General features: G+C 35.3%; 1 pseudogene; it reads left to right on the top strand.

The window, feature by feature from the left end:
- Window positions 1–4,094: 4,094 nt before the first annotated feature.
- Window positions 4,095–5,409, top strand: LOC105680610 (annotated as a pseudogene).
- The last annotated feature ends 4,020 nt before the right edge of the window (window positions 5,410–9,429 follow it).

The following is a 9,429-nucleotide window of genomic DNA, read 5'->3' as shown; positions in this document are numbered from 1 at the left end:
TGACAAGGACCGATTTGACAAAAAGAAAGCTAGAATAGTTAGGTTTAATCTCGGTGATTGTGTGTTACGAAAAAACGAAGAGAGAAATCAGACGAAGCTAGATCCGAAATTCAAGGGGTCCATTCGTGATAGCAGAGATTTTAGAGGGAGATAGATATACTTTAAAAACCTTAGACGGCAAACCATCATTTAAAGACAGTCATGACAGACAAAGAAAAATGCCGGAGAGTGGCGTTCCTGCTGAGTTGGATGTCTACGGTGATGATAACGACGGTGATAATAACGATGCAATTAACATTTGGATTGAGTATCGCAGAGCGCTCCGCTGCTTGGATTGACCTCTTTTCGTTCGTGTAAGGAGGTTTGCTCACATGCAGGGATATTTTGGCGGATTATTAATTGTCAGTAATTAAAAGCAAGGCTGAAAATGAAATTTTTTCAATTTATCAATTTACTTCCAGTTTGCTGTTGAGTGCCGAAGCGTGCAGACGTGTGTTTAGTGCTCTGTGAAGTTCACAATACAATACGTGACGTCCATCCGTCAAAAGTGAACCGAAACAGACATAAACCAAGTGTTTCTAAACTTACTAATGGAAAATCCAACGCTCTTAATTTCTGACCCGAATCATAGCCTCTCGACTAGTTATTTCAAATTGAATTAACACATCACAAACAAATCGAAGCAATTCAAGGCTAAACTTAAAAAATTCTACTGGCTCATTGGCCGACGTTCCAACCTAAACACGCAGAACAAAATTACACTCTACAAAATCATAATAAAACCTGTCTGGACCTACGGAATCCAACTATGGGGTACAGCAAGTAATTCCAACATTGAAATACTTCAACGCTTCCAATCGAAAACATTAAGATTCCTAATAGGTGCACCCTGGTATGTTATCAATGAAGCAATACATCGCGACCTCAAGATACCTACAGTGAAAGAAGAAATAACAAAATGTAGTAATAAATATATCAAAAGAGTTAACAAACATCGAAACCCCCTAATTACTAAATTACTTAATACGTCGGACCAGATCCGCAGGCCAAGAAAACACTATCCGTTAGACCTAAGCACTAGATTCAGCTAGAAATAAACTTATTATAAAGAATTAGCTATGCCACTGCGTCATGCCAGAGAAACTTACTCAAAATTCTCAATGCGAGAATTGATTGTAAAGTACTTGTTAAAAAGAAAAAAATCAATTTACTTTCTGTTACAACATAACGAAAATGTTATCAATTTCTGAAATCTTTTTTATACTTTATCTTATTTATTCTTATCTCCCAAATCTTATTTATTACTTTATGTTACGTCCCGGGACTTACCATAAATCATAATACATCCTTCGGTCAAGATAGTCACCATCTGTATAAACATACTTATTTCAACCCGCAATAGTGCTAAGGAATCATCATCTTGCTAAAACTATAACTAACAACGAACGTGTAAAATCAATCCACATCAGAGACCAGGCCACACACTGCGGGCAAGATGGTAGCCAGCAAGATGTCTACACATTCTTGGCGCGTACCCTCAATAGTCTTAAAGACCCACCATGAGTCTTGGCATTTTCATAGTTAAGGTCCTTCAGACCAAACAAGTATCTTTTATTTTAAGTTTACATTTATTGTTTACTACGAGTTGACACGGGAAAGTTAGTTCGGTATCTTCCGTTAGCAACTTTCTCTCGAGGGCGACTAAAACCCTTCCTGGTCCACCAACCTTCTTATTATCCAATCGGAAGCAGTGTCTACTGCCCTCGCTTTCCTAACCAAAATTGTCATCAACAAATCCAATGGTCCCGTGTCCTTGGACACACCCACCCCTAGCTTTCCTCAGACACAGTATCGTCAGTAAAACTTACTTATTCTCTATCCTTAGAATAGTCAACATATCTTTAACGGTTTCTACCCTTAGACCAGTCGGGTACTTGATTTATACATACCCATCAGTGTATACTCAATTGTGAATATTAAGTGAAAAATAAAGTTTGATAAAAAACAAAGTTAATAGTTGTGTTACGGCTCAGTTATATTGTTTTCCTCAACCCTCAAGTTTACGCGACGCGTTTCGCGGCCCTGGCACAACGATTCTTTTTCCAGCGGCTTCTTTTGTACTTACTGTAGTATCGCGGAAAGATCGTTTAAGAAAGACCGAAGAAATATATACAGTGTTGTGATAAAACGAGAGTGCCGACAGGCCGAAAGGGTTGGCAAACTTCAATCGGCCTAATGGCCCATCAATATGCGTTCGGTCCTTCAGTCAGATAGTTACTCGGAAGAAGGCGTACGTGACCATGATCGCGGACGGTTACGGAATATGTGCGTGGTGGAAGTATGAAAAGACAACAAAGGGATGCTTGAGGGAGAACATCGATTAACAGTCAGTTGTTAGTCAAGAGTCTAGTCGCGAATCGTCAGTTGAGTTGAGAGAGAGTTGCGAGCGAGTTGAGAGCGATTTGAGAGCGAGTTGAGAGTTGGTTAATACATCTTTAATCAGTCAACATCTCAAATTGTTATCTTCGTGAAAAATACTTCACTACGCATTAATCGTATTCTTAAGTTGTTGGAGATAAAAGTGTATATTGAACGTGTTAACCAGTCTTATAATCATTTCAATCACCCCTATCATCTTAATCAAAATAGGGGATCAGCTGATTCGTGGCGTTGATTATCGTATCGTAACGGGAATTTACGACTCTCGTTGGCGCGTTACACCGCTAATGCGTCTCCCCGCGAAACGGTTGACGCGATCTCACTAAAACAACCATTATTTATCCATATTATCATAACTGCATAAATCATTACTGCATAAATAACGATTTTTATGAAAAATGTTTCAGATAAAATTTGAATGGTTTTGAGAGAGACATAATTTCATGTGACTAGTTTTTGGTAATTATTTAGAAGTTTGTCCTTATCACACAACGATGTCGATGATTTTTGGATATGTTATCGGGGGCATGATTCTGAACAACTTTTTTCTATACATGCATATAGTATGCCCTAGATATTTCCGAGATATTCGATATTTGCATCTCCGAATCTCTCAGTTATCCTGTACCTACATTAAAGTCGTTAAAAAGTTGAGAAATGTAACCATAATGAAATTATATGAATCTTTAAGTTCATGTAATAATTACGATTAGTTGATGTAGTATGTAATTAAACGAAAAGTAATTCACGACACGCAAGCGCTGTTGGCCGCCTTGCACCAAGGCATTGAAAAAGTTAACCCAGACATTCATAATAACCATTTGTAATTGAATTAAAGCAGACATTTCTTACACCATCGTATATGCACTTGTGCACGAAACTTTCATCCGAAGGATATATATACAGTGGCTCACGAAAGTATTCGAACGTCCTTCAAAAAATAATAACTTTTTTAAAACTTGGCCAAACAACTTGAGTTTTTTGGGGGAAGTTAGGGGGAATAGCTTACTAGATAATGTATTGAGAGTATTGCAAGCGTTCGAAATCACGAAGAAAATAGTAAAGGTCACTTCTTACAATCTTTTTATCTGAGCCTCTAATGAAAATTTAAATAACACATTAGAGAGAGTCGAGTTATATCTGTCACATAGTAGAAATTTCATCAGGCTCGACTCGATGGTCATCATATGACTGGAGAAACGACGTGGGGGAGGTTGATCCCGAGGTCCCCTTACGATTGGAAATGGCTACTTGGGAAACGGAGGAAAAAGAAGACACCAGTCCAAACGACTCTGGTGAGGAAACTGGGAACTCAATACGGAGAACCACAGGAAAGGGAAAACCAAAGGTAATGTCCAAAATATTGCCATACCTAAAGAAGAGTGCAAGAAAGGAAACGGACTCGTTTATTCCAAAAAGAAGTATGGCGACGAGTCCTATTGAAAGAAACAAAAATAAAATAACTGCAATCAGTGAAATCGAGAGTGACACACTGGGCGATTCCAAATGCAGTAACTATAGTATACCAATTGCACCGAGACGTGCAAAAGACAAGGCGGATTTAAATAAAACGACCACAATACAGAACAAAGGCAAGAGAGCAAAGAGCAGCATTAACTAGAACTTAGATACCATACAGAACAAATATACGAAGAAACGAGGAATATAGAGAGAGTCAAGAACCACAACACAAGAGAATTTTGGACTGTGAGGGGAGTCAGACAAGGATGCCCATTGAGCCCGACGTTATTCAACATCTACATGGCAGGACTAAAAGAAGAATTAAGGAAAGGACAAGCTGGGGACATAGTGGTAGGAGAAAGAAAGGTATGGTCATTGACATACGCAGACGATATTGTGCTGGTGGCGGATAGAGAAGAGGAGCTAAAGGAGATGTTGAAGAGACTCAAAAATTTTTTGAAGGAAGCCGATTTGAAGCTGAGCACGGAAAAGACTAAAATAGTAGTCTTTGAAAAAAGAAAGAACAAAAGGAGGCAAAGAAAATGGAAGTGGGGAGAGCAAGAATTAGAAGAAGTAGACGAGATAAGATACCTAGGGTATATACTGCAGAAAAACGGAAGTTATGAGAAGCACATACAAGATAGGAAAAAGAGAGCAACAATTGCAATGAAGAAAAAATGGAGCGTGGGAGAAAGAATGTTCAAACAGGACTACAAAAGGAGAATGAAGATGTTTGGAGCACTGATAGAAAGCATGGTGCTATTTGGAGCAGAGGGGATGGAACATGGAAGAAAGACTGGACAGAGTTCAAAGAGGATATGTGAAATGGATATTAGGCTTAGATATGACAATACCAAATTATATACTGGTAGAGGAATGCAAATTAATAGAAATGAAAGAAAAAGCATTAAAAAGAGCAGCGAGGTACGAAGAGAAAGCCCTAGAATCAAAAAAGGAATTAGTAAAGGAGTGCATAAAGGAAAGAGAGAAAGAATGGGGGAATGGTCAGGAAGGGAAAAGAACAAGAAAGAGAAAGAAGGGACTAGAAGAGGTAAGAAAAGGAGGGACGCAGATAGAAACAAGAGAGGAGCAAGAAAGGATGACAGCAGACCAAATTATGGAAGAAAGAAGAAAGAGGAAAACAGAAGAGAGGGGGAAAAGGATAAGGGAATCCAAGTATAATATACACTACAGAAACACAGCCAAAGAGAAATTACCAAAGTACTTAGAAGGGAGGATGAAGTGGAAGGACAGAAGAATACTAGCAAGATTCAGATGCGAAAATGAGACCAACGCAAGGGAATACTGGAAAGAAGAGGGGGAAAGAAGATGCAGACTATGCAGAAGGAAAGAAGAAGACCTAAGACATGTAATAGAAGAATGTGAAATAACGAGAGGACCAAAAGACATAGGAAAAACGCTAAACGAGGCTGGAGAAGCTTTAGCAGAACTGAAAGCAATAACAGAGAAGAAAAGGCAAACGACAAGGAGGCACAACAAGGAGGCTAAAGACCACAGTTGCAATAGTTTTTAGTCATTAGTTGATAATTTGTAGTTTCTAATGCTTAGTTTTTACAGGTAGAATAAGCAAGATAGTGCAATACAATAGAGTGGAAAAGAGGGGAGGTAGACATATAAGAAGAAAATTAGATGTAAAACCGAAAGTTCGTCCAAAGCCGGAAGGCATGGACTAAACATTAATAAATAAATAAAATAAATAAATACCATACAGAACTGTATCATATGTGGTGCTGTACGTGCTGACAGGTAACATGCCAATATACATAAAAGCACAAATGCAAGCAAGATATATCAGATAAAAAGTAAATGCTTATAGAGCATGGAAGCTGATACTAATGGTAGAGAGTTAAACTCCTTGAAAGAGGAAATTAAAAGCATGGTTGAGAAAGCTACAGAAGATTGGAAAAAAGGATGATTACATTACAAAAAAGAAAAGTGGACAAGAAAATTAATTGATGACATAGTGATCTTCACTAATAAAAAAAAAAAGATATAGATTATTATACTATGCAGACACTTATATTTTTAATGAATATAGAAGCAGAATAAATAAAGGAAGTTATAATAAATGTTGGGAATGTAATGAAGAACCAGACGATGCCAAACATGCACTGTGTATGTCCTAAGTGGGCTACACAGCATACTGAACTCGAGAATAAAGTTCGAAAAACTATAAATAGCAATAATTTAATGAGCAAAATTTTAACTAACAACAACATATAGAATAATTTTCAAAAACTGTGTCATGCAATTATGAAGCAAAAACAAAGGAAAGAGAAAGAAGTAGAAACAGCTAATAAACATAGAAAGAGGTTAGAAAATAATCAAGATAGGTTAACAGAATATCAACGACAAACACGACTAAAATAAAAGGTTATTATACTGCTATGACATATATGATATTATTATATTAAATTTTATTTAGAGAAATAAGTTTTATAACTACCTGATGAATTGAAATAATCTATAATTAACACTATATTTTAAATTACATTGTTAGTATTATACACCATTGACGTATTAAATTAAACAAATTAAACAAAATACTAGATAAAGAATAATAGGTGGTTAATAACCTAATCACAGCCTAGTTGGGAGGCTGTGCTATTAATAATTTATAGACTCTAACAGCAATACAATGCACGTGATATTAAATTAACACACTATAAATATACACATTATAATAAAACACTAAAATGATATTACAGTTATTTCAGTTGCACGTTACTCATTAAAAGGGAATTAGAAATAAGAAGTAGGTAAATAATTAACACAATACTATTCAACAATTATAAGACACGAGACTAAAATATACTGGTAACAGTACACAAGCGGCCATCTTGAAGGCAATGATAATCGATGTGTGCATGAAGTAAATATTACATGTTGCGAAATGAATTGTATTTTCAACCATAAGATGGTATCTAGTGAGATAGTAATTAAACAAAGGAAGTGTTAACTCCACGTAAGAAGACGGGTGTAGTAAGAAAAAGAAGATATAGATAATATGAATTAATGTAATATAATACACCATATACACAGAAACAGAACTCTTGGAAGTTCATGGGAATCGGCCTTGAGAAAGGAGAAATAAATTGAATTTTTCATCCAAGTACAGTTAACTAATTATGATTGATAAAGTAAATAATATATAGTGATGCATGAGGCAGTAGATATTTTATTCCCAAAAAAACAAAGAAAGAAATTTTTAATAATTAACTATATTGCAATAAAAAATAAGTACAATTAAATTAAATTTAGAGTAAAATTAAGAATAAAATTAAAATTAAAACTAAATTAAAGTAAAATAAAGCAATGTCAATAATTAACGTAACTTTAAGCTTAAAGTACATTAAAGCAATCAAAATAAATATGAAATTACAATTAACAATAGAACTGAAGCAAAATTAAATCCAAAATGAAATTAAATAAAATAAAATAAACTAAAATAAAATAAACTAAAATAAAATAAAATAAAATAGAACAAAATAAAATGAAATGAAATGAAATAAAATAAAAGGAAAATATGAAGCAAATAAAATTATTAAACAAGAAGTATAATGTTGAGAGAATAATAGGAGATAATAAGAACTAACGTAGCGGCACAAGGCTGCTGTTACGTCCCAGGACCAGCAATAATCCTAAGGAACTGTCATCTTGCAAAAACTGTAACTAAGGACGAACGTATCACGTAAACTTGAGACTTAGATACTAAAACAAGAAGGTTGAGCTGTAACACAACTATTAACTTTCTTTTTATCAAACTTTATTACGAATTCAATAATCACAATCACTATATGGAATCACAATCAATAATCACAATCATTATATAGAACCTAATTACATGTGTTGACTATTCTAAGGATAGAGAATAAGTAAGTTTTACTGACGATACTGTGTCTGAGGAAAGCTAGGGGTGGGTGTGTCCAAGGACACGGGATCATCGGATTTGTCGATGACAATTTTGGTTAGGAAAGCGAGGGCAGTAGACACTGCTTCCGATTGGATAATAAGAAGGTTGGTGTCCCCTCGAGAGAAAGTTGCTAACGGGAGATACCGAACCAACTTTCCTGCCTCAACCCGTAGTAACCAATAAATGTAAAGGACACTTGAAATAAAAGATACTTGTTTGGTTTAAAGGACCTTAACTATGAAAATGCCAAGATTTATGGTGGTTCCTTAAGACTATTGTCCTTACTACACAGTAAGGGTAAGTAGACACCTGGATGCCATCTTGCCCGCGGTGTGTGGCCTAGTCTCGGATGTGGATTGAGATTTGGTTGATGTTACAAATGCGACGCGTTTCGTGGCCCTGGCACAACGATTCTTTTTCTAGCGGCTTCTTTGGTCTTTACTGTAGTATCGCGGAAAGATCGTTTAAGAAAGACCAACGAAATATATACAGTGTTGCAATAAATGGTAAGTGCTGACAGGTCGGTTGTTAGGGGGGGAAGGGTAAGGTTTTACAATTTTTTTGCATTTTTTTATTTTTTTAATTGAATGCATAATATCTTAAGAATATTGTGTGAAAATTTGAAGTCGATTGGAGCAAAATTGACGAACTTACGAGTATTTTTATATATGTCGGATTTTATTACCTATCCGACCCGAGCGTGCTATTGTTACCTGGCAGACGTTTTTCTCTCTATATAATACCTAATTTTACCCCCCAGATCTATTTATAGAAATTTCGACTTAAGTACAAACCTCCTTATACCTGTACTGTATATTTTGTTAGTGTAGAGTAAAAAATTTAGTGTAGGAGTAAATATTCCATTTTCATTAAGTTTTGTGTTAAATTATTAAAAATAAATAAAATACCTAAAAAAGTTACTAGATCTGATAGACAATCAACTGGTTCGAGATTATATCGACCTAGAAAAATTGTACCTCCGCATAAACGTAAATACGAAAGCACTTCAACAAATAGCGCGTCAGCTAAAAAAATAAAAGTGACTGTTGAAGATCAAGTTACGAAGGATCGTGAAAAATATTATAGGATAATTGATTTTTTGTTAGTCTTTTCAACAATTGCTACGCTAGTGAAGAGGTAAACCGATAAAATTCGCTTATGAACGTTTTATACCAGATTTTTTAGTGTTCAAAACTTTAAAGCGTTTTCCCCACAACTCACGTTTTCAAAGTCGGTGCCCCCAATTACTTCAAAACTACTAAGTTTTGTGTTAAATTATTACTAAAATGCCTAAAAAAGTTACTAGATCTGATAGACAATCAACTGGTTCGAGATTATATCGACCTAGAAAAATTGTACCTCCGCATAAACGTAAATACGAAAGCACTTCAACAAATAGCGCGTCAGCTAAAAAAATAAAAGTGACTGTTGAAGATCAAGTTACGAAGGATCGTGAAAAATATTATAGGATAATTGATTTTTTGTTAGTCTTTTCAACAATTGCTACGCTAGTGAAGAGGTAAACCGATAAAATTCGCTTATGAACGTTTTATACCAGATTTTTTAGTGTTCAAAACTTTAAAGCGTTTTCCCCA

The sequence above is a fragment of the Bombus impatiens genome, unplaced genomic scaffold (genome assembly GCF_000188095.3).
Source record: "Bombus impatiens unplaced genomic scaffold, BIMP_2.2 scf_0257, whole genome shotgun sequence".
In the NCBI taxonomy this organism is placed as follows: Eukaryota; Metazoa; Arthropoda; class Insecta; order Hymenoptera; family Apidae; genus Bombus; species Bombus impatiens.
This window is presented reverse-complemented; position numbering and strand designations above follow the sequence as displayed.